The sequence below is a fragment of the Syngnathus scovelli genome, chromosome 8 (assembly GCF_024217435.2).
Source record: "Syngnathus scovelli strain Florida chromosome 8, RoL_Ssco_1.2, whole genome shotgun sequence".
Classification (NCBI taxonomy): Eukaryota; Metazoa; Chordata; class Actinopteri; order Syngnathiformes; family Syngnathidae; genus Syngnathus; species Syngnathus scovelli.
This window is the reverse complement of record NC_090854.1, coordinates 2,243,788-2,267,700: the sequence shown is the minus strand read 5'-3', so window position 1 is coordinate 2,267,700 and position 23,913 is coordinate 2,243,788. Positions and strand designations below refer to the sequence as shown.

The 23,913-nt window shown below is 48.2% G+C and overlaps 2 protein-coding genes and 1 long non-coding RNA gene across 15 annotated transcripts in view; 2 read left to right on the top strand and 1 right to left on the bottom strand.

The window, feature by feature from the left end:
- LOC137840539 (uncharacterized) overlaps positions 1-23,040 on the top strand; it is a 41,002-nt gene extending 17,962 nt beyond the window's left edge. Inside the window, exons 2-3 of the long non-coding RNA XR_011087270.1 lie at positions 1,470-1,612; positions 9,245-23,040. This is a non-coding gene — a long non-coding RNA (uncharacterized lncRNA). The remainder of the gene's footprint in view (positions 1-1,469; positions 1,613-9,244) is intronic.
- LOC125973212 (interleukin-10 receptor subunit beta) overlaps positions 1-23,913 on the top strand; it is a 165,289-nt gene that overhangs the window by 96,468 nt on the left and 44,908 nt on the right. The gene's annotated exons all lie outside the window — the stretch shown is intronic.
- il10rb (interleukin 10 receptor, beta) overlaps positions 22,749-23,913 on the bottom strand; it is a 185,409-nt gene continuing 184,244 nt past the window's right edge. Inside the window, exon 11 of the transcript XR_011087269.1 lies at positions 22,749-23,660. The gene's annotated coding sequence lies outside the window, so the exon portion shown is untranslated. The remainder of the gene's footprint in view (positions 23,661-23,913) is intronic.

Here is a 23,913-nt window from a genome sequence, read left to right as displayed (position 1 = left end):
TTTCCGTACTACTGAGTACGTACACGCACTTGTGAGTGTGCACCGAGCTTTCTGACACGGCTTCCGGTAGTAAATGCGCAGGCGGGTGGTTCCCCATCTACTGGGGAAACGCAGTCATTGCAGGCAAAATGACCCAAAAAAAAAAAAGTTTAATAATACAATTTATTTAGGGTTGGCGGGCCGGATTAAACGGTCCCGTGGGCCGGATGTGGCCCGCGGGCCGTAGTTTGCCCATACCTGGTTTAGCCTGTTGTTGCTCATTCATGTCTGTTCTTGGTGTTGGATTTTGTCGAATAAATTTCCCCCAAAATGCAACTTATGCTCCGGAGCGACTTTTTTTTTTTTTTTTCACGTTATTGTGCATTTTATGGCTAATGCAACGTATATTTCGGAGCGACTTTTAGTCCGAAAAATACGGTACATACAGTTTTTTGTATCAATAAATGTATATTAAACCATATAAGTGCATATGTTATCATTAGAACATTAAATAATAGTTTCAAACATGTATATATATATATATATGTATATATATAATGTATGTATATATGTATGTATTGTCTTTATTGTCAATTCCTCCGCATGTCAAGACACACAAAGAGATCGAAATTACGTTTCTCACTATCCCAGGGTGACAAGACAGAGTTCACAATGCACATACAAGTAAACAACACAGGAAAAATAAAACAAGAAGATGAACAATAAGAGTGATAGCATGCTAGCCGCTCCCGATGCACAGCAGAGTCCGGAAAGATGACAGTCAACCAGGCCACTGTGAACACGAGCACACAGCAGGCACGCACTGTCCGGTTCGTAGATCCTATCAGGCGAACGCACCCCATCTTGTCGTTCCGCGAACGAACGTACGCCAGGAGAATGGAAGGCACGGCTTGGCGAGCTGGGTTGGGCGCAAGCCTGGCCCGACGTCTCCGCGCTGGCCCCTCTTCCACTGCCTCGCAGACCCGCTGCCGACGCATCCCAACAATGCTCCAGGACGGAGAAGTCCGAGCTCACGACGCAGTCCAACCGAGGGAGGAAGAGCAGGCCAGTCCGACGTCGCTCCATGACGAAGCAGTCCGAGCACCCTTAATCTCTCCGCACCAAAGTCCAGAACGCCATAAAACCCACTTCCGCCGATGTTGAGCAGAACATGCCCGCCGCACTAGTAGCACGACGTATCACACGAGACGAACATACACAAAACTGCCGGACAAACACTCAGTAAACACTCACAAAACACCGAACGGGACAGAGAGTGGCCGCTGCGTGTGCACGCGCCGCCATCTTGATTAGTATGTGTGTGTGTGGGTGTGGGTTGGTAGGTTGTTGAGTGTGGTTACACCCATTCCACTCTTTCTATGTTAAAACTATTTGGGGTCAGGCCTTTCTTGCATGACAGACATTTGTTTCAATTATTTGAAATGCATAAAAAATCTTACAGATTTTGTCTCTATTTTTGTGTTTTCCAGGCCCAGGAACAAAAAAAATTGAGAAAAGTTTTGCCATAGTGCTTGCTCTTGTTATTCTAATACCATTCATAGCATACATCCCGCTGTTTCAGAGGAGGAGAATCAAGGAGTGGTTTCAACCTTCTTACAAGATCCCAGATATTGTGAGTAGTAATAAATTATAAATAAATAAATACAGTCGTATGAAAAGGTTCGGGCACCCTTGATAATTTTCAAGATTTTGCTTTACAAATCATTGGTTGTTTGGATCAGCAATTTCAGTTAAATATATCATATAGCAGACAACCACAGTGGTATTTGAGAAGGGAAATGAAGTCTATAGTATTTACAGAAAGTGTGCAATCATTATTTAAACAAAGGTCGGCAGTTGCATAAATTTGGGCAACCTTGTTGTTTTATTGACTTGAATACCTTTATGACTAATTGTTGGAACACAAAATTTGTTTGGTTAGCTTAGTGACACTTGATCTACTGAGAAATGGTATTTAAGGTGGCCAGTTGCAAGTTAGGGTTAGGGAACATGGCAGCCTCAAAACAATTGACAAATGACCTAAAAACAAAGATTGTTCAACGGCATGCTTTAGGGGAAGGATACAAAAAGCTAGCTCAGAGATTTTAGCTGTCAGTCTCCACTGCGAGGAACCATCCATCCATCCATCTTCTTCCGCTTATCCGGGGTCGGGTCGCGGGGGCAGCAGCTTTAGGAGGGAGTCCCAGACTTCCCTCTCCCCAGCCACTTCATCCACCTCATCCCGGGGGATCCCAAGGCGTTCCCAGGCCAGCTGAGAGACATAGTCTCTCCAGCGCGTCCTGGGTCGTCCCCGGGGTCTCCTACCGGTGGGACATGCCTGGAACAGCTCCCCAGGGAGGCGTCCAGGAGGCATCCTGATAAGACGCCCGAGCCACCTTATCTGGCTCCTCTCAACGTGGAGGAGTAGCAACTCTACTCCGAGTCTCTCCCGGATGACCGAGCTTCTCACCCTAAGGGAGAGCCCAGACATCCTGCGGAGAAAACTGATTTCGGCCGCTTGTCTCCGGGATCTCGTTCTTTCGGTCACGTCCCATAGCTCGTGACCATAGGTGAGGGTAGGAGCGTAAATCGACCGGTAAATTGAGAGCTTTGCCTTTTGGCTCAGCTCTCTGTTCACCACAACGGACCGGTACAGGGTCCGCATTACTGCTGACGCTGCACCGATCCGCCTGTCGATCTCGCGCTCCATCCTCCCCTCACTCATGAACAAGACTCCAAGATACTTGAACTCCTCCACTTGGGGCAGGATCTCATCCCCGATCCGGAGAGGGCATTCCACCCTTTTCCGATCGAGGACCATGGACTCGGATTTGGAGGTGCTGACCCTCATCCCGACCGCTTCACACTCGGCTGCGAACCGTTCCAGCGAGAGTTGGAGATCACGGCCTAAAGAAGCTAACAGCATCACGTCATCTGCCAAAAGCAGAGACGCGATGCTGAAGTCCCCAAACCGGACCCCCCCCCAACGCCTCGGCTGCGCCTAGAAATTCTGTCCATAAAAATTATGAACGGAATCGCTGACAACGGGCAGCCTTGGCGGAGTCCAACCCTCACTGGGAACGAATCCGACTTACTGTCGGAAATGCGGACCAGACTCTGGCATCGGTGATACAGGGACCAAACCGCCCTTATCAGTTGGCTCGGCACCCCGTACTCCCAAAGCACCCTCCACAGAACCTCCCGAGGGACACGGTCGAACGCCTTCTCCAAGTCCACAAAACACATGTGGACTGGTTGGGCGAACTCCCATGCACCCTCGAGGATCCTACCGAGGGTGTAGAGCTGGTCCACTCTTCCACGGCCAGGACGAAAGCCACACTGCTCCTCCTGAATCCGAGCTTCGACCTCCCGACGGACCCTCCTCTCCAGCACCCCTGAATAGACTTTACCGGGGAGGCTGAGGAGTATGATTCCCCTGTAATTGGAACACACCCTCCGGTCCCCCTTCTTAAAGAGGGGAACCACCACCCCAGTCTGCCAATCCAGAGGCACTGTCCCCGATGTCCACGCAATGTTGTAGAGGCGTGTCAGCCATGACAGCCCCACAATATCCAGAGCCTTTAATAACTCCGGGCGGATCTCATCCACCCCCGGGGCCTTGCCACCGAGGAGTTTTTTAACTACCTCAGTGACTTTGACCCCAGAGATTGGAGAATCCGCCTCAGAGTCTCCAGGCCCTGCTTCCTCAATGGAAGGCGTGTAGGTGGAATTGAGGAGGTCTTCGAAGTATTCTTCCCACCGACTCACGATGTCCCGAGTCGAGGTCAGCAGCACGCCATCCCCACTGTAAACAGTGTTGACGTTGCACTGCTTCCCCCTCCTGAGACGCCGGATGGTGGACCAGAATTTCCTCGAAGCCGTCCGGAAGACATTCTCCATGGCCTCACTAAACTCCTCCCACGCCCGGGATTTTGCCTCAGCAACCGCCAAAGCCGCGTTCCGCTTGGCCATCCGGTACCTGTCAGCTGCCTCCGGAGTCCCGCAGGCCAAAACGGCCCGATTGGACTCCTTCTTCAGCTTGACGGCATCCCTTACCGCCGATGTCCACCAGCGGGTTCGGGGATTGCCGCCTCGACAGGCACCAACGACCTTACGGCCACAGCTTCGGTCGGCCGCCTCAACAATGGAGGCGCGGAACATGGTCCACTCAGACTCAATGTCCCCCGCCTCCCCCGGGACGTGGGAAAAGCTCTGCCGGAGGTGGGAGTTGAAGCTCTTCCTGACAAGAGATCCTGTCAGACCTTCCCAGCAGACCCGTCACAGAGCGTTTGGGTCTGCCAGGTCGGACCGGCATCTTCCCCTACCATCGGAGCCAACCCACCACCAGGTGGTGATCAGTTGACAGCTCCGCCCCTCTCTTCACCCGAGTGTCCAAAACATGCGGCCGCAAATCCGATGACACGACTACAAAGTCGATCATCGAACTGCGGCCTAGGGTGTCCTGGTGCCAAGTGCACACATGGACACCCTTATGTTTGAACATGGTGTTCATTATTGAAAATCCGTGTCGAGCACATAAGTCCAATAATACAACACCGCTCGGGTTCAGATAGGGGGGGGGGGGGGCTTCCTCCCAATCACACCCTTCCAGGTCTCACTGTCATTGCCCACGTGAGCATTGAAGTCACCCAGTAGAACGATGGAGTCCCCAGAAGGAGCGCTCTCCAGCACTTCCTCCAGGGACTCCAAGAAGGGTGGGTACTCTGAGCTGCCGTTTGGTGCATAGACACAAACAACAGTCAAGACCCGTCCCCCCACCCGAAGGCGGAGGGAGGCTACCCTCTCGTTCACCGGGGTGAACCCCAATGTGCAGGCGCCCAGCCGGGGGGCAATAAGTATACCCACACCTGCTCAACGCCTCTCACCGTGGGCAACTCCAGAGTGGAAGAGAGTCCAGCCCCTCTCAAGAGGGCTTGTACCGGAACCCAAACTGTGCGTGGAGGCTAGTCCGACTATATCTAGTCGGAATTTTTCTGTCTCGCACACCAGCTCGGGCTCCTTTCCAGCCAGAGAGGTGACATTCCATGTCCCAAGAGCCAGCCTCTGCAGCCGGGGATCAGACCGCCAAGGTCCCTGCCCATGGCCGCCGCCCAGCTCACACTGCACCCGACCCCTTTGGCCCCTCCCACAGGTGGTGAGCCCATGGGAAGGAGGACCCACTTTCAGTCAACCCACATTCAGTCAACCCACAGACCAGCTTCAAAGACCTACACGTACAACATGATCTTGCTGCAGATGATGTCACTGTGTTCAACTATTCAGCGCACTTTGCACAAGGAGATGCTGCATGGGAGAGTAATACGGCAGAAGCCTTTTCTGCACACATGCCTCAATTTTTGACAAGCCAGCTTCATTTTGGAATAAAGTGCTGAAACTTAACTTGAGTTATTTGGACATAACAAGGGGCATTATGCATGGCGGAAGAAGAACACAGCATTCCAGGACAAACACTTGCTCCCCACAGTCAAATTTGGTGGTAGTTCCATCATGCTGTGGGGCTGTGTGGCCAGTGCAGGTACTGGCAATCTTGTTAAAGTTGAAGGTCGCATGGATTCCAGTCAGTACCAGCAGATTCTTGCGAATAATGTTCAGTATTCAGTGACAAAGTTTAAGCTGCGTAGGGGCTGGATACTTCAACAAGGCAACGACCCCAAAAACTGTTCAAATTCATGCAGAGGAACAAGTACAACGTTCTGGAATGCCAATCTCAGTCCCCAGACCTGAATATTATTGAAAACACTGGGCAATAATTTTTTACTTTTTGAACGTTGTCTTGATTTTTACAACTGATTTAGGGTAGCTTTGCGCTGCGGAATCAGGAAATAACATCCATTTGTCTCCATCAGGTCAGGTTTTTGTGCCAAGTTGATTTGAAAAAATCTGATCTTGTGACAAAATCACAGTTTTTCACTACCAGAACAAATGCCTTCCAAGCTTCCAGTTCCACTTCGTTCATTGAATTTTCGAACTCTGGATCTCTGATCAGCTCACGGATCTGAGGACCGTCAAAGATGCCAGCTTTCAACTTTTCCATGGTTAATCCTGGAAAAGCTTGGCACAAGTAAGTGAAACAGTCACCATCCTTGTCCAGAGCCTTGGTGAACTGTTTGATTAAGCCAAGTTTGATGTGCAGAGGTGGGAAGAGTATTCTGTCTCTGTCCACCAGAGGGTCGTTGATGACGTGCCTCTCCTTACAAGGCACCAATTCCTCCCGCACAGGCCAGTCCTTCTTCGTGTAATGCTGAGCACGGTCTCTACTATCCCACATGCACAAAAAACATGGGTACTTGGTGAAGCCAGACTGTTGTCCCAACAAAATGTTCACCATCTTCAGGTCAACACAAATAAACCACTTATGCTGATCATAGCCAATTTTCTCCAGTACGTACTTCACTGCTTCATACTTCTCCTTCAGCGTAGGCGATTGGGGGATAGGTACAGAGGCAAACAGGTTGCCGTTGTGTAACAGAACACATTTCAGTGATCCCTTACAGCTGTCAATGAAGAGTCTCCAATCTTTGGGTTCGTACTGTGACACACCAAGCGTGAGCAGAAGCTGGGCAATATCTGCACAGTACACCAAGTCCTTTTCCTCAGAGAAAAAAACGGAGATACTCTCGATGCCTATTGCGGTAGAAACTGATAGGAGCACTGTTAGAGAGTAGGTTTTTTTCTTTCAATCTGGATGCCAACAGTTCGGCAGAGTCCTTTGACAAGCTGAGGTCGCGAACTAGATCATTCAACTCGTTTTGGGAAAATGGATGTCGAGCATCATCTTTAAAAACCACTTCTGCTTCTTCTTCATGTTCTTCAACACTGGAGACATCTTCGTCACTAATGTCAGGAAGTTCTCCGCAGATAGGCACTGGAATTTCATCACAATGCGCTACAGGACGACGTGCTGATTGAAGATCAGGATACTTGAGGCTTTCTCGGTTCTTTCTGTTGATACCGGTCACATCAACAGCACAGAAGTAGCAGTCAGTGACATGGTTTGTCGGCTCCCTCCAAACCATAGGAATCCCAAATTTCAGACTCCTCTTGCCATTGGTCCATCCACTCAGAGTCGCAGTGCATGCCTTGCACACTATGTGTGGTGCCCAGGCTTTATCCTGGTCACCAAGTTTAATTCCGAAATATGCATGGTAAGCACACGTAGCCATATCTCAAAAACTTGACCTGATTGAGCAAAACCAATGTGATTTTTGGATTCAGCGCATCAGATTCGTCCTAAATCAGCTGAAAAAAATCAGACAACAAATTTGTTGTTGACCTGTGAAATCTTTGGTGTGGTTTAAAGGCCCAGAGACACCGGTATATGTATAAATCGGTTTTTGTTAGCTTATGGGCTTATAAATATAAATTGACGATCGAAACAACGAAAAGGAAGCTGTTGCTCTGAAAAATATAATTAAAATTTGCCGCGCAGACGAGTTTGACTGCACCGAGCCGCCAGCCGGAAGTGACGTCTCATGACGTCTCAAGTTGTACGCGTTTAGCTTGTTCATCATATTCTGCGTCAAAAGAGGTTTCTGAATCGGATAAAACGATGCTAATATTGCCGCTAGAAACGGAGCTGTCGCTATCATCTGCCATGTTGTTTGGGTTTGTTGACATCCAGATGTACAACTTGTGACGTCACAGTAATGGCGCCGCCGGTGTGGCTTTGTACGGGACCCGATCAATAAACTGGCATTTCATTTTACCTTTATTCTTAGGAATCGGTGTCCATTTTTAATTTCCAATGCGGCAAATGTGTTCACTTTATACATTCTATCAAATTCCGTTCTAATTGAAAAAAAAAAAGGGATGTCTCTAGGCCTTTAAAGCAGGCTGTCTATGCTCGGAAACTATCAAACCTGACTGAACTAGAGATGTTTTGTAAAGAAAAATGGTCAAAAATACTTTCAACCAGAATCCAGACTCTCATTGGAAGCTATAGGAAGCGTTTACTGGCTGTTATTTCTGCTAAAGGAGGATCTACTAAATATTGATGTAATTTTTCTGTTGGGGTGCCCAAAATTATGCACCTACCTACTTTTGTTATGTAATGATTGCACACTTTCTGTAAATCTTATAAACTTCATTTCACTTCCCAAATATCACTGAGTTTTTCTGCTATATTATATATTAATTTTGGGCACTTCCTGTTCGATTTGGTCCACTTCCTGTTCGTTTAGGTGGACTTCCTGTTCACTTCCTGTTCAATTTTGGGGCACTTTGCCTTCACCTTCACACAATAAAGTACAGGAATAACAAGTGTGAAGGCCTTCGCCTTGACACTAACAAACACACTTGAGCTGTGAGCTGCCATAAAGCACCCTCACTACCCTGGCCACGTTGGGGCACTGCCACATTGTGATAATCGCACATTGGAATTGGATTTATTTTTTTAATGAAGTACATTAGAAAAAAACGAGTTTGAAAAAATATGACCTCTCAAAAGGCCCAAATTATGTCCAAACTCCCTGGGCAGATAGTAACGACGCAGGCTCCCCGCCAAAAGTTCAATGTCACTGCAGCAGATGGAAGTCCTAATGTACATATGCCCAGGATGGCACCACCTAACATTCACATACAGGGTGAGACCACCACCTTTACTCTTCCCACAGCCTTTGATGTCTCTGATCATGCTGAAGCCCAGTAGCTTGCCGTTAGCCATGTCTCACAGAACCACCGCAAACTGTATTCTCTGAATGACTTTATAGTCTTCACCAGCGCAGCCAGCTCATTAGTCTTGTTCTGCAGTGAGTGGACGTTCGCCAGGATCACGGAGTGTACAGGAGGTTTAAAACGCCACTTCTCAGCGAGCTGCTTAGCCCTTAGTTTAGCCCTTAGTGTAGCTCTGCAGCCACGATAGGGCTTCCTTACCTCTACAGGCAAGTGTGGAACCACACCGGGACCGTGTTGAGTAGAAAATCACTTGAGTAAGCAATAGTCGTCATAACACCGCGGATGAGAGAAACTTTTTCGAAAAGAGAGAGAGAGAACTGCTGGAAGGCTGCCACACACAACGCCGCCACGAAAAAGAAAAGACTCATTCTAAACATTTCTAAACAAAAATGTTTAAAAAATCCGTTATGTTGGTGATTTCATTTTTGCGCAGTATTGCCCACCCCTAGTAAGTCATTAAGTACTTATATGTATTACGTATGTTATCTTGTTGTACAATATATATTGAATATATATAATAATACAATAATATATTTAAAATTCACTTAATCTCAGAGTTGTTCATCCACAGGTCTTCATTGAAGCACGTGAGCTGTCTCTCATTCAAATCTCGAGCAACAGCCCAACTGAGGACCTCTCTGATGTTACAAGCATGGAGTCTCGAGGGCAGTGAATGAAGCTTCATTTAATCCACTCTCACATACTACAACTTAACAATTTATCCCAGTAGTATGAAAGGTATATTATGAAAAAAACAAAAAGATAGACTACTTGGTAATAGAAAAATAGCCTAGCACTAAATTGCAGAATTGGTTTAAGGACTTCTGAGTGACTTAACTGCAGGCCTACAAATGCCTGTCCTGTGTTCGAATGTGTCACTTTAATTGAATTCGTTCACCAATTGTATTGCAATAAGCATCTAAACCAGGCAACTCAAAAGTAAACAAAAACATAAAATGTGTACAACCTTGCATTGACAGGTTATGTCTACTCAACCTGTAAAGGTTGTAATGGTTGCATTTTAGATTCATCCTGTTATTCCCCCCAAAAGCCAAATATCCATAACTTTGTGAGTATTTTATATACAAAGTATACAACAATGGGTCTCAACTGTTGTCACCTTGAGAACCGCATTATACGATTGTTGCAAAGTTGCGACACACTTCATTAGAGGTTAAGAGAATATTTTGTTTGATTGAAATGTAGCCTCTGAAAACACATAGTAGAATGCTGTTTAAAAATAATTTGATGCACTGCCAAAAGTATATTGCTTGCCTTGACGTCCGCCATCCAGAGGCTGAGTTGCACTGTATTTGTTTACTGTCACGGGGGAAAACAAAATCTAAATATTAATACATCCAACTTCTTTACTCACTGTCCATCCATCCATCCATCCATCCATCCATCCATCCATCCATCCATCCATCCATCCATCCATCCATCCATCCATCCATCCATCCATCCATCCATCCATCCATCCATCCATCTATCCATCCATCCATCCATCCACGCTTGTCCGCATGGTGGTCGCAGGCAGTAGGCAGGGGAAACCCTGAACCAATCGTAGGGTTAGAGACGAACAACCATTCGCACTCACATCTAGGGGGAATTTGGAGTGCTCAGTCACCCCACCAAATATGTTTTTGGGATGTGGGAGGAAACTGGAGTGCCCGGACAAAACCCACACGGGCACGTGGCGAACATGCATACTCCACACAGGCAGGGCCGGAGGTGGAACCCGCACCTGTGCGAATCAGCACGTGACCGTGCCGCCCCAGTTGAGAACCACTGATATAGATTATTTTCAATAAAAATTAATCTACAGTCAAACCTTGGTTTTCGACCACAATCCGAACCAGAAGGTGGATCGAGAAGTGAATCAGTCGAATTACGAATCTATTTTTCCCATTACAAATAATGGAAAAAAATGTAATCCGTTCCAAGACTAAAAAAAACAACGCCTTTTTTCAGTCTAACTACATAGCCTGTCAGCATAGGCAGCAGTGTGATTACGCAATCCTCAGAGGAGGCAAGGCAGGAAGTTGCCTCCTCCGAGCGACTCGTCTTCGGTTTTAACATAACTATAAAAATTCAGCGATTTTGGTTCAAAATGATACAAAACTACTGAAATTAAAAGGAAAATGATATTATACTATAAAGTTTATAATAAAAACAATTTGATGAATATGACAATTGAACTTGTTTTTTTCCCCTTTTCATGATGGCAGGGGAGGCACGGCCTTGCCTCCCCTGACCGCACGTCCCTGGCATTACAGCTGACGCTGCACCAATCCGCCTGTCGATCTCAACTCCATCTTGCCCTCGCTCGTGAACAATACCCCAAGATACTTGAACTCTTCCACTTGGGGCAGGATCTCATCCCTGATCCAGAGAGGGCATTCCACCCTTTTCTGACCAAGAACCATGGACTCAGATTTGGAGGTGCTGACCCTCATCCCAATCGCTTCAAACTCGGCTGCGAACCGCTCCACTGAGAGCTGGAGATCACGGCTTGAAGAAGCCAACAGCACCACGTCGTCTGCAAAAAGCAGAGACGCAATGCTGAGGTCGCCAACCTGGAGACCCTCAACGCCTCGGCTGCGGCTAGAAATTCTGTCCATAAAGGTTATGAACAGAACCAGTGACAAAGAGCAGCCTTGGCGGAGTCCAACCTTCAGTGGGAACGAATACGACTTATTGCCGGAAATGCGGACCAAGCTCTGGCATCGGTGATACAGGGACCGAACCGCCCTTATCAGTTGGCTCGGCACCCTGTACTCCCGAAGCACCCTCCACAGAACTTCCCGAGGGACACAGTCGAATGCCTTCTCCAAGTCCACAAAACACATGTGGACTGGTTGAGCGAACTCTCATGCCCCCTCGAGGATCCTGCTGAGGGTATAGAGCTGGTCCACTGTTCCACGGCCAGGACGAAAGCCACACTGCTCTTCCTCAATCCGAAGCTCGACCTCCCGACGGACCCTCCTCTCCAGCACCCCTGAATAAACCTTACCAGGGAGGCTGAGGAGTGTGATTCCTCTGTAATTGGAACACACCCTCCGGTCCCCCTTCTTAAAGAGGGGAACCACCACTTCAGTCTGCCAATCCAGAGGCACCGTCCCTGATGTCCACACAATGTTGCAGAGGCGTATCCGCCATGACAACCCCACAACATCCAGAGCCTTTAAGAACTCCGGGCGGATCTCATCCACCCCGGGGGTTTGCCCCCGAGGAGTTTTTTTAACTGCCTCAGAGTCTCCAGGGCCTGCTTCCACAATGGAAGGCGTGTCGGTGGAATTGAGGAATTCTTCGAAGTATTCTCCCCACCGAATCACGACGTCCCGAGTCGAGGTCAGCAGCACACCATCTTCACTGTAAACAGTGTTGACGGCGCACTGCTTCCCCCTCCTGAGACGCTGGATGGTGGACCAGAATTTCCTCAAAGCCGTCCAGAAGTCATTCTCCATGGCCTCACCAAACTCCTCCCACGCCCGGGTTTTTGCCTCAGCAACCGCCGAAGCCATGTTCCGCTTGGCCATCCAGTACCTGTCGGCTGCCTCCAGGGTCTTACAGGTCAAAATGGCACGATAGGACTCCTTAAGCTTGACGGCATCCCTTACCGCCGGTGTCCACCAGCGGGTTTGGGGATTGCCGCCACGACTGGCACCGGCCACCTTACGGCCACGGGTCCGGTTGGCTGCCTCAACAATTGAGGCACGGAACATGGTCCACTCGGACTCAATGTCCCCTTCCTCCTCCGGGACGTGGGAAAAGCTCTGCCGGAGGTAGGAGTTGAAGCTCTTCCTGACAGGGGATTCTGCCAGACGTTCCCAGCAGACCCTCACAGTACGTTTGGGTCTGCCAGGTTGGACTGGCATCTTCCCCCATCATCGGAGCCAACCCACCACCAGGTGGTGATCAGTTGACAGCTCCGCCCCTCTTCACCCAAGTGTCCAAAACATGCGGCTGCAAATCCATTAACACACCTCCAAAGTCGACCTTTTCGGGCTGTGACCAGCCGGGCCCCATGGGCGAAGACCCGGCCACCAGACGCTCGCCTTCGAGCCCAACCTCCAGGCCTGGCTCCAGAGGACCCGTTTGACCCTACCAGGGGTATGAAGCCCCAGACAACATGGCTCCTAGGATCTTAGGGACACACAAACTCCTCCACCACGATAAGGTGATGACTCACGGAGGGGCTCGCTGATTCACTGAAGTATATTATAGAGTGCTATAATTTTTCCTCAAAAACACATTACAAATATTTTGTTTGGAGTTTTTAAAGAGGCTCAAACTAATCAATGACATTTCCATTCAGTTAGTTCTCAGGGGAAAGATTATTTGAGATGTGTGTTTTAAGTTACAAGCGAGTCATGGAACAAAATAAACTTGTATTTCAACACAATGTATTTTAATATTATTATTTTATTATATTATATTATTATATTATATATTATTATATTATTTAAATTATTGCTGCAAGTCCTTATCATAACACCCTTGTGGCACAAATGAAATTGGTTCCATTGTCAGAGCAAACCTGAACAGAGCGCTTGCACAGGAGGCTGTATCCAATGAATATTGAATTTTCAAATGTACTTTTGAACACTATTGTGGGTCACCACCGAATGATTTACAGCGGCCAACATTACAGTATGTAAAGTAACTGTCACTTTGACGGTAAAATATATTTAATTATCGATTACGTAAACATTCCTAATTATCATAACAATGTATTTAATGCTGCCTGTTTCCAAAATATTGTATGGTTATGTGTGTGTGAATGACTAAATGAGGGGAATTAACGCTGTATTTCACAGAAATGTGCTTTTTTCAGTTCTGTTCCTGCACTTTCTTAAAATATATTTTATGCTGAATTTACAAATACAAACAATTAAGGCTAATATTGTCATAGATGATTAAACAGTTGAAAAAGCAACAAGAAATAAGAGAAAACGTACATAAAAAAACACAACATGAACTAATGATAATAATAATAGTACAGTGGCATGATGAAGCATGGGTTAGCTGCTAAGTACTACATCTACTGGGGAAACGCAGTCATTGCAGGGAAAATGACCCCAAAAAATGTTTAATATTGTATTTTTTGCACCCAAAGGCGCACTGGATTATAAGGCTCACCCTTATTGAATTTTTTATTTTAGAAATTATTTCATATATAGGGCGCACCGGATTAAAAGGTGCATAAAATAGAAGCTATACTGCAACAAACTGAGGTTGACTAGGGTTGCGGTATGCAACCACTAGGGAATAACCAATGAGCCCTCTGTAAACAATCGCGTTTCTCAAACTATCTCCTATAAAATGATCGGAACTGACTAAAGTTCAATCTAACACATTGGTACTGCTTACTTATGTTTCCCTTCCATATTGATCCGTAAATTTACTCGAAACATTAGCGGAACAGCCTATTTTGAGATGAAATAGCCTCGTGCGTATAGCAGCTATCATTATAGCATTAGCCACCCGCAAACTCCCATGAGCCTCAGCTCACAGACTCCCATGAGCCTCAGCAAAGTGTCGTGGCAGCCCCCTGTAAACAATCACGTTTCTTAAACACTCTCCCATAAAAGTGATCGGAACCGACTAAAGACTGATTTAACACATTGGTGCTGCTTATTTATGATTCCGTTGGATATTGATCCGTAAACGTACTCAAAAACATTAACGGAACAGCCCATTTTGGTTCAAGATGGCGGCGCGTGTTCACGCAGCGGCCACTCTCTGTCCCGTTCGGTGTTTTGTGAGTGTTTACTGAGTGTTTGTCCGGCAGTTTTGTGTGTATTCGTCTCATGTGATACGTCGTACTACTAGTGCGGCGGGCATGTTCTGCTCAACATCGGCGGAAGTGGGTTTTGTGGCGTTCTGGACTTTGGTGCGGAGAGATTAAGGGCGCTCGGACTGCTTCGTCATGGAGCGATGCCGGACTGGCCTGCTCTTCCTCCCCCGGTTGGACCGCGTCCTGAGCTCGGACTGCTCCGTCCTGGAGCATTGTTGGGATGCGTCGGCAGCGGGTCTGCGAGGCAGCGGAAGAGGGGCCAGCGCGGAGACGTGGGGCCAGGCTTGCGGCCAACCCAGCTCGCTCAGCCTTGCCTTCCATTCTCCTGGCGTACGTTCGTTCGCGGGACGACAAGATGGATTGCGTTCGCCTGATAGGATCCACGAACCGGACAGCGCATGCCTGCTGTGTGCTCGTGTTCACAGTGGCCTGGTTGACTGTCATCTTACCGGACTCTGCTGTGCATCGGGAGCGGCTAGCGTGCTATCACGCTTATTGTTCATTGATGTTGACTTCTTGTGTTATTTTTCCTGTGTTGTTTACTTGTATGTGCGTTGTGAACTCTGTCTCGTCACCCTGGGATAGTGAGAAACGTAATTTCGATCTCTTTGTGTGTCTTGACATGCGGAGGAATTGACAATAAAGGATACTTTGACTTTGATTTTGAAATGAAATAGCCTCGCAGGTACCACAGCTATTCAGTGACGCCCCCTGACCACGGTTGCCGTAATGCTGGGAAGCGATGCGACCTTGTAATTTACTAGTCGTACTATAACGTACTGAAACATTTTGGCAGAGCACTGTGTACAACCAGTATGGATCAACAAATTCATCAATTGATCCATATATAAGGCGCTCTGCATTATAAGGCGCACTGTGGTTTTTTGAGTAAATTTTAAGTTTTTAAGTCCGCCTAATAGTGCAAAAATACGGTAGTACAATTTATTCAGGTCTGGCGGGCCGGATTAAATGGCCCCGTGGGCCAGATGTGACCCGCTTGCCGTAGTTTGCCGATGTCTGGATTAGCACGTTAGCATGCCCGCCTCACAGTTCAGAGGGTACGGGTTCAATTCCACCTCCGGCCCTCCCAGTGTGGAGTTTGCATGTTCTCCCCGTACCTGCGTGGGTTTTCTTAGGACACCCCAGTTTCCTCCCACTTCCACCCCCCCCAAAAAAAAACATGCATGGTAGGCTGATTGAGCACTCCAAATTACCCGTAGGTGTGAGTGTGGATGGTTGTTTGTGCCCTGTGATTGGCTGGCAACCGGTTCAGGGTGTCCCCTGCCTACTGCTGGATGACTGCTACGACCCCCGTGGGGACAAGTGGCACAGAAAATGGACGGATAGATAATAATAATAATAATAATAATAATAATAATAATAATGTTCTAAAGAGCTTAATCAAGAAGAAAATAAATGTCCATTAAAGAAAATAGACTCTGGGCATTTTTGTCAGTCATGTGATACAAATATTCTCCTTTAACTGAACTTTTACATTAATAGACATCCAGTCCAAATGGTGCAAGTTTGTCCATTAACCAACTTTGCAAGGATATCCAAAATTTTGAAATGTGCTCACATTCAAAGAAAATATGGTCCACTGTTTTAATGTCATTCTCACAAACGCCACGCTATCCTAATTAAATCTTATATGTAAGAAATGATTAGCTGGACAAATGTCATTCAATATGCACCACTAATTGTTGAGTCATTGCTTTAAAGAGGGGTGGAAGAGCTTTAATTATTTCATTGAACTCTCTACATGAGCATTGAAGGTTGTTTTTAAAACAGCTGTTTTAAAAAGGTCCTTATGATTTAAAAAAGTTTCTCGTTCATTCATTAAATGTGAAATACCAAATACCTTTATCCATTCAATTTCCTATAAACAATTACTTGGTCGAATTGTGAGTAAAATTGTGTCTAAAGATACAATTTAAGAACTTGCACTGGCAGTTTACTAACATCATAATCGCAGCGCAAAAGAAAGTTATTTCAACCGATTTTTTTGAAAAATTGTATTGGGAATGGTAAACCAAAAACAGTTTTTCAATTAATTGAGCCACTTTAATTTTAGAGCACAATTCGTTACGGAGAACTCTATTGCATTTAAACAACCCTCTTCAATACTCTTAGCCACATCAGCTCTTCTAATGTACTGGTGCTTGCTTTTACGAATAAATCCGAAGTTTATATTACTGATGTAATTAGTCATTTTATCTGATATTTCAAGTGAAAAAGCAGGATTGCGCTTGAGAGACGTTCCATTTTTGAAAGCAGTGTTAGCTCGTGAGTGAACGATTCGTTCTAACAGAATGAATCTTTTCAGTGAACGAGAGTGAACTAACTGTGAGGCGGACGTGCTCCCCAGTGCGCCACCGAGCCGCACTGGGGAGCACGTCCGCCTCACAGTTAGGAGGGTGCGGGTTCGATTCCACCTCCGGCCCTCCCTGTGTGGAGTTTGCATGTTCTCCCCGGGCCCGCGTGGGTTTTCTCCGGGCACTCCTGTTACCTCCCACATTCTAAAAACATGCTTGGTAGGCCAATTGAAGACTCTAAATTGTCCCTAGGTGTGAGTGTGAGTGAGATTGGTTGTCTGTCTCTGTGTGCCCTGCGATTGGCTGGCAACCAGTTCAGGGTGTCCCCCGCCTACTGCCCGATGACGGCTGGGATAGGCTCCAGCACGCCCGCGACCCCCGTGGGGACTAAGCGGTTCAGAAAATGGATGGATGGATGGATGAGAGTGAACGAATCACTTCCTAAAGTGATTGGTTCTTTTTTTTTTTTCATATAACATCAAACAGTAGGTGACGGTAATGCTCATTGAAGCTGGTACCACTTCGCCGTAAAACCTCGCTGTAAAACAAAACGAAGAAGAAAATGACGTAACTTCCCGTTCACGAACAAGTCGTGCATTGCATTTCCCGTTCACCAAAGAACGAATCTGTGAGTGAATGAATCACTCACTGAGTAAATCATTCACTGAGTGAATCACTCACTAAGTGAATCACTCACTGAGTGATTCGCATTTCCAGTTCACCGGGTGAACGGATCAGTGAGCGAACGAATCCTGGCTTTCCCGTTCGTGAACGAGTCAATGAGTGAACTGCCTTCCTGTGCATCAACGGATCAGTCAGTGAATACGTTGCGTCTCCTGGCGTGAACTATGTCAGCCAGAATGTAGACTTACGATTTACTTATAGTAGGTTTTATATAACGTGTATGCATATATCCTGAGACTGGAAGGTTGTAGGTTCAAACCCCGGCTGGGTGAAGTGTAATTTGGAATTCCCTCTATTGCTGTAGGTGGCCTTAGAATGTCTACCTGGCGTCAGTGATACGATTCTATTCTATATTTGCTGGTCAGGGAGAATTCGGTTTCAGCAATGTGTGCAATCCTATAATAAGGTAAAGTGGCTGTTGTCGTCCATCACCAACAGGTCAAGATCTCCTTTTTAGGACTGAAGTAAACTAGTAGATTGAAAACCGCAGCTGGTACACAAAGCTATGACATCAGCTCCTTGCCAGGTATAAAAGATACGGGCCTGACAGGGGTTGGGGGGCTTTTTACATCCATGCCTTGGGACCACTCAACTTTTTGGAAAGACTTCACTCTGACATCGGTTGAATAAACTCTTTTCCCAATCAGCCGTGTGTCCCTGAAGTGTTAATTTGTCTGGAAGCAGCCACTGACCACCGAGTGTTTTTTGGAGACCAGCGAAGCAACAAAAAACATATACCACAATCCAATATATCGACTGCAGTTTCACATTAGATTGCTGGTTTGAGATGTACTTTCATTATCCATCCATCCATTTTCTGAACCGCTTAGTCCCCACGGGGGTCGCGGGCGTGCTGGAGCCTATCCCAGCTGTCATCGGGCAGTAGGCGGGGGACACCCTGAACCGGTTGGCAGCCAATTGCAGGGCACACAGAGACAAACAACCAGTCGCACTCGCACTCACACCTAGGGACAATTTGGAGTGATTAATCGGCCTACCAAGCATGTTTTTGGGATGTGGGAGGAAACCGGAGTGCCCGGAGAAAACCCACGCGGGCTCGGGGAGAACATGCAAACTCCGCACAGGGAGGGCCGGAGGTGGAATCGAACCCGCACCCTCCTAACTGTGAGGCGGACGTGCTACCCAGTGCACCACCGAGCCGCCCACTTTCATTATCATCATTATTATTATTGTCCATCCATCCATCCATCTTCTTCCGCTTATCTGGGGTCGGGTCGCGGGGGCAGCAGCTTTAGGAGGGACTCCCAGACTTCCCTCTCCCCAGCCACTTCATCCAGCTCATCCCGGGGGATCCCAAGGCGTTCCCAGGCCAGCTGAGAGACATAGTCTCTCCAGCGCGTCCTGGGTCGTCCCCGGGGTCTCCTACCGGTGGGACATGCCCGGAACACCTCCCCAGGGAGGCGTCCAGGAGGCATCCTGATAAGATGCCCGAGCCACCTCATCTGGCTCCTCTCAACGTGGAGGAGTAGCGACTCTACTCCGAGTCTCTCCCGGATGACCGAGCTTCTCACCCTATCTCTAAGGGAGAGCCCGGACATCCTGCGGAGAAAACTCATTTCGGCCGCTTGTCTCCGAGATCTCGTTCTTTCGGTCACGACCCATAGCTCGTGACCATAGGTGAGGGTAGGAGCGTAAATCGACCGGTAAATTGAGAGCTTTGCCTTTTGGCTCAGCTCTCTCTTCACCACAACGGACCGGTACAGGGTCCGCATTACTGCCGACGCTGCACCGATCCGCCTGTCGATCTCACGCTCCATCCTCCCCTCACTCGTGAACAAGACTCCAAGATACTTGAACTCCTCCACTTGGGGCAGGATCTCATCCCCGATCCGGAGAGGGCATTCCACCCTTTTCCGATCGAGGACCATGGACTCGGATTTGGAGGTGCTGACCCTCATCCCAACCGCTTCACACTCGGCTGCGAACCGTTCCAGCGAGAGCTGGAGATCACGGCCTGAAGAAGCCAACAGCACCACGTCATCTGCAAAAAGCAGAGACGCGATGCTGAGGTCCCCAAACCGGACCCCCTCAACGCCTCGGCTGCGCCTAGAAATTCTGTCCATAAAAATTATGAACAGAATCGGTGACAAAGGGCAGCCTTGGCGGAGTCCAACCCTCACTGGGAACGAATCCGACTTACTGCCGGAAATGCGGACCAGACTCTGGCATCGGTGATACAGGGACCGAACCGCCCTTATCAGTTGGCTCGGCACCCCGTACTCCCGAAGCACCCTCCACAGAACCTCCCGAGGGACACGGTCGAACGCCTTCTCCAAGTCCACAAAACACATGTGGACTGGTTGGGCGAACTCCCATGCACCCTCGAGGATCCTGCCGAGGGTGTAGAGCTGGTCCACTGTTCCACGGCCAGGACGAAAGCCACACTGCTCCTCCTGAATCCGAGGTTCGACCTCCCGACGGACCCTCCTCTCCAGCACCCCTGAATAGACCTTACCAGGGAGGCTGAGGAGCTTGATTCCCCTGTAATTGGAACACACCCTCCGGTCCCCCTTCTTAAAGAGGGGAACCACCACCCCAGTCTGCCAATCCAGAGGCACTGTCCCCGATGTCCACGCAACGTTGTAGAGGCGTGTCAGCCATGACAGCCCCACAACATCCAGAGCCTTTAAGAACTCTGGGCGGATCTCATCCACCCCCGGGGCCTTGCCACCGAGGAGTTTTTTAACTACCTCAGTGACTTCGACCCCAGAGATTGGAGAATCCGCCTCAGAGTCTCCAGGCCCTGCTTCCTCAATGGAAGGCGTGTAGGTGGAATTGAGGAGGTCTTCGAAGTATTCTCCCCACCGACTCACGACGTCCCGAGTCGAGGTCAGCAGCACGCCATCCCCACTGTAAACAGTGTTGACGTTGCACTGCTTCCCCCTCCTGAGACGCCGGATGGTGGACCAGAATTTCCTCGAAGCCGTCCGAAAGTCATTCTCCATGGCCTCACCGAACTCCTCCCACGCCCGGGTTTTTGCCTCAGCAACCGCCGAAGCCGCGTTCCGCTTGGCCATCCGGTACCTGTCAGCTGCCTCCGGAGTCCCGCAGGCCAAAACGGCCCGATAGGACTCCTTCTTCAGCTTGACGGCATCCCTTACCGCCGGTGTCCACCAGCGGGTTCGGGGATTGCCGCCACGACAGGCACCAACGACCTTACGGCCACAGCTCCGGTCGGCCGCCTCAACAATGGAGGCGCGGAACATGGTCCACTCAGACTCAATGTCCCCCGCCTCCCCCGGGACGTGGGAAAAGCTCTGCCGGAGGTGGGAGTTGAAGCTCTTCCTGACAGGAGATTCTGCCAGACGTTCCCAGCAGACCCTCACAGAGCGTTTGGGTCTGCCAGGTCGGACCGGCATCTTCCCCCACCATCGGAGCCAACCCACCACCAGGTGGTGATCAGTTGACAGCTCCGCCCCTCTCTTCACCCGAGTGTCCAAAACATGCGGCCGCAAATCCGATGACACGACTACAAAGTCGATCATCGAACTGCGGCCTAGGGTGTCCTGGTGCCAAGTGCACACATGGACACCCTTATGTTTGAACATGGTGTTCATTATTGAAAATCCGTGTCGAGCACAGAAGTCCAACAATAGAACACCGCTCGGGTTCAGATCAGGGGGGGGCCGTTCCTCCCAATCACGCCCTTCCAGGTCTCACTGTCATTGCCCACGTGAGCATTGAAGTCACCCAGTAGAACGATAGAGTCCCCAGAAGGAGCGCTCTCCAGCACTTCCTCCAGGGACCCCAAGAAGGCGGAGGGAGGCTACCCTCTCGTTTACCGGGGTGAACCCCAATGTGCAGGCGCCCAGCCGGGGGGCAATAAGTATACCCACACCTGCTCGACGCCTCTCACCGTGGGCAACTCCAGAGTGGAAGAGAGTCCAGCCCCTCTCGAGAGGGCTTGTACCGGAACCCAAACTGTGTGTGGAGGCTAGTCCGACTATATCTAGTCGGAATCTTTCTGCCTCGCACACCAGCTCGGGCTCCTTTCCCGCCAGAGAGGTGACATTCCATGTCCCAAGAGCCAGCTTCTGCAGCCGGGGATCAGACCGCCAAGGTCCCCGCCTTTGGCTGCCGCCCAGCTCACATTGCACCCGACCCCTTCGGCCCCTCCCACAGGTGGTGAGCCCATGGGAAGGGGGACCCACGTTTCCATTTCGGGCTATGCCCGGCCGGGCCCCATGGGCGAAGGCCCGGCCACCAGACGCTCGCCTTCGAGCCCCGCCTCCAGGCCTGGCTCCAGAGGGAGGCCCCGGTGACCCGCGTCCGGGCGAGGGAAAACTAAGTCCATTTATATCACTCATCATAAGGGGCTTGGGTGAGCCGTGCTTTGTCTGACCCCTCACCTAGGACCCGTTTGCCATGGGTGACCCTACCAGGGGCATGAAGCCCCCGACAACATGGCTCCTAGGATCATAGGGGCACGCAAACCCCTCCACCACGATAAGGTGACGACTCGCGGAGGGGATTATTATTGTTGTTGTTGTTATTATTTGTTTATTAAATAATAACAACAACAATTATTATTGTTGTTGTTGTTATTATTTTAATAAACATTTATGTTAAAACTTGTCTAGTGTTTTATTCCTTGTTTTTATATTCGCCAATTAAAACATAAAAAACAGACATTTGGTGAACTGCTTTATATGACAATATGTATATGTGTTTTACGTCATTATGAGTTGGTGTCCCCAAAATTAACAAATGTCGGCATAACGTTTTTTTTCTACCTTTTATTCAAACACAAACACATTCAATATAATAACACCATCAACTACAAGCCAACAAATACAAAATTAAAACATCAATGTCGGCTTAAGTGTGTCGGCTGGCAATGGCATAGCGGCAATGCTGTCTGTCACTCACTCGTGAATCTTCGCGAACGACCAATCAGAGCGCCAGCGAGCCGTTAGATGGAGGAGGGACTATACGCATCAGTGACGTAATTTCCTGGTCACGAACGAGTCAGTGACGCAAGTTCCCGTTCAGGACCGGGTGAGAGACTGTTTCCAACAAATCAGTGTGTAGGTGTTGTGTTAGATAAATTGTATATATATGTTATCATGCGTTCCCTAATGAGTACTTATTAATAAAATTATTGCACAGAATCCTTGCTGTTTCGCTTTGCAGACGTCCACCAGTTCACAACAAGTCATACGATGCTGTCTGGAGCTTCCTGACCTTATACATCTCTGGGAATCCAAGAAAGCTGTGGATAGCTCAAACTATTTTGTTGATGTCTGCACATGGCATTTTATCCTTGCACGCTTTTCTCATGGTGTCTTGTCTGTGACTTCTTATTTCACATAGCATTTTGTCCTTGTACTCTTTTCGATTCTCATGACATCTTGTCTGTGACTTCTGTTTATAGAATCTCGTTTCTTCTCTCATGAGACAAAGCCCACGCTTCCCCCCACCTCAGGGGCTAGTCTCACATTGTGGGTAGGGCATTCCTAAATAAAAGAGTGAGGAGTGTAGACAGACCTTTAGTGTATTTCGGGACTGCTGTAAGTCTGAATGCACTCCTTGCGAGAAAAGACTCAACATTCTGCCTCACTGGTTTTGTCTGCTGATCCTTTTGCTGATTTTGAACCTAACATGTTGTATTATAGAAAGAAAGGTGTTAATTACCTGAGCCAATTATTATTACATATAGTAATTAGGGGGGGGAAACGTTGTGTAGTTGTATTGTTTGATGTGTATGGATTGTTTGCACTGGATGTTGTAAAAAAAAAAAAAAAAAAAAAAAAAAAAGCCGGATCTGTGTGTGTGTGTGTGTGTGTGGGGGGGGGGGGGGGGGGGGATTTATTGAACTATTCGTTTGAACGAATCTTTTGAGCGAACTGATTCTAAAGATTCAGTTCAGATAAAAGAACTGGAATGCACATCACTAATCTGGATCAGTTCGTGTTTGATGTCTATGGTTTTGCCCTCATCCAATGAAGGTTGAAGAAGCCTTCGCGTGTCTCCGTGATGGCCATGTTGGAAGGGACAACATTGGCCCCAAAGGACGACCTTGTGCAAAACAGCATGCAGCAGCAGTACAATGTGCAGGCATCCTTCTTTTGTGGTTTTCTTTCCATCGTGCCGTCCAGTAGAATGCAGTCCTTAATCCTGAATGAAAAGAATAATTCCTTTGCCCCTCCTTGCTCAGCGTCGAATACCTGCAAGTCAAAAGGGGCGTGTCATATTTACCAACGTTCATTTCTGTGGCGCTGCCGATACGAGTTCCAGGAAATACAAGACTGAAAGTAATAATAATATTGGCCTTCGCCTTCACACAATTACGTCACTAACTGGACTATATCTACCAAATGCAAGACGCTCTTAGATATGGCATCAATTATTTTAAATGCTCTCATTGTACTTTTAACATTGGGTGGAGCGACAGGTAACTGTTTATTCAATTGTCATATT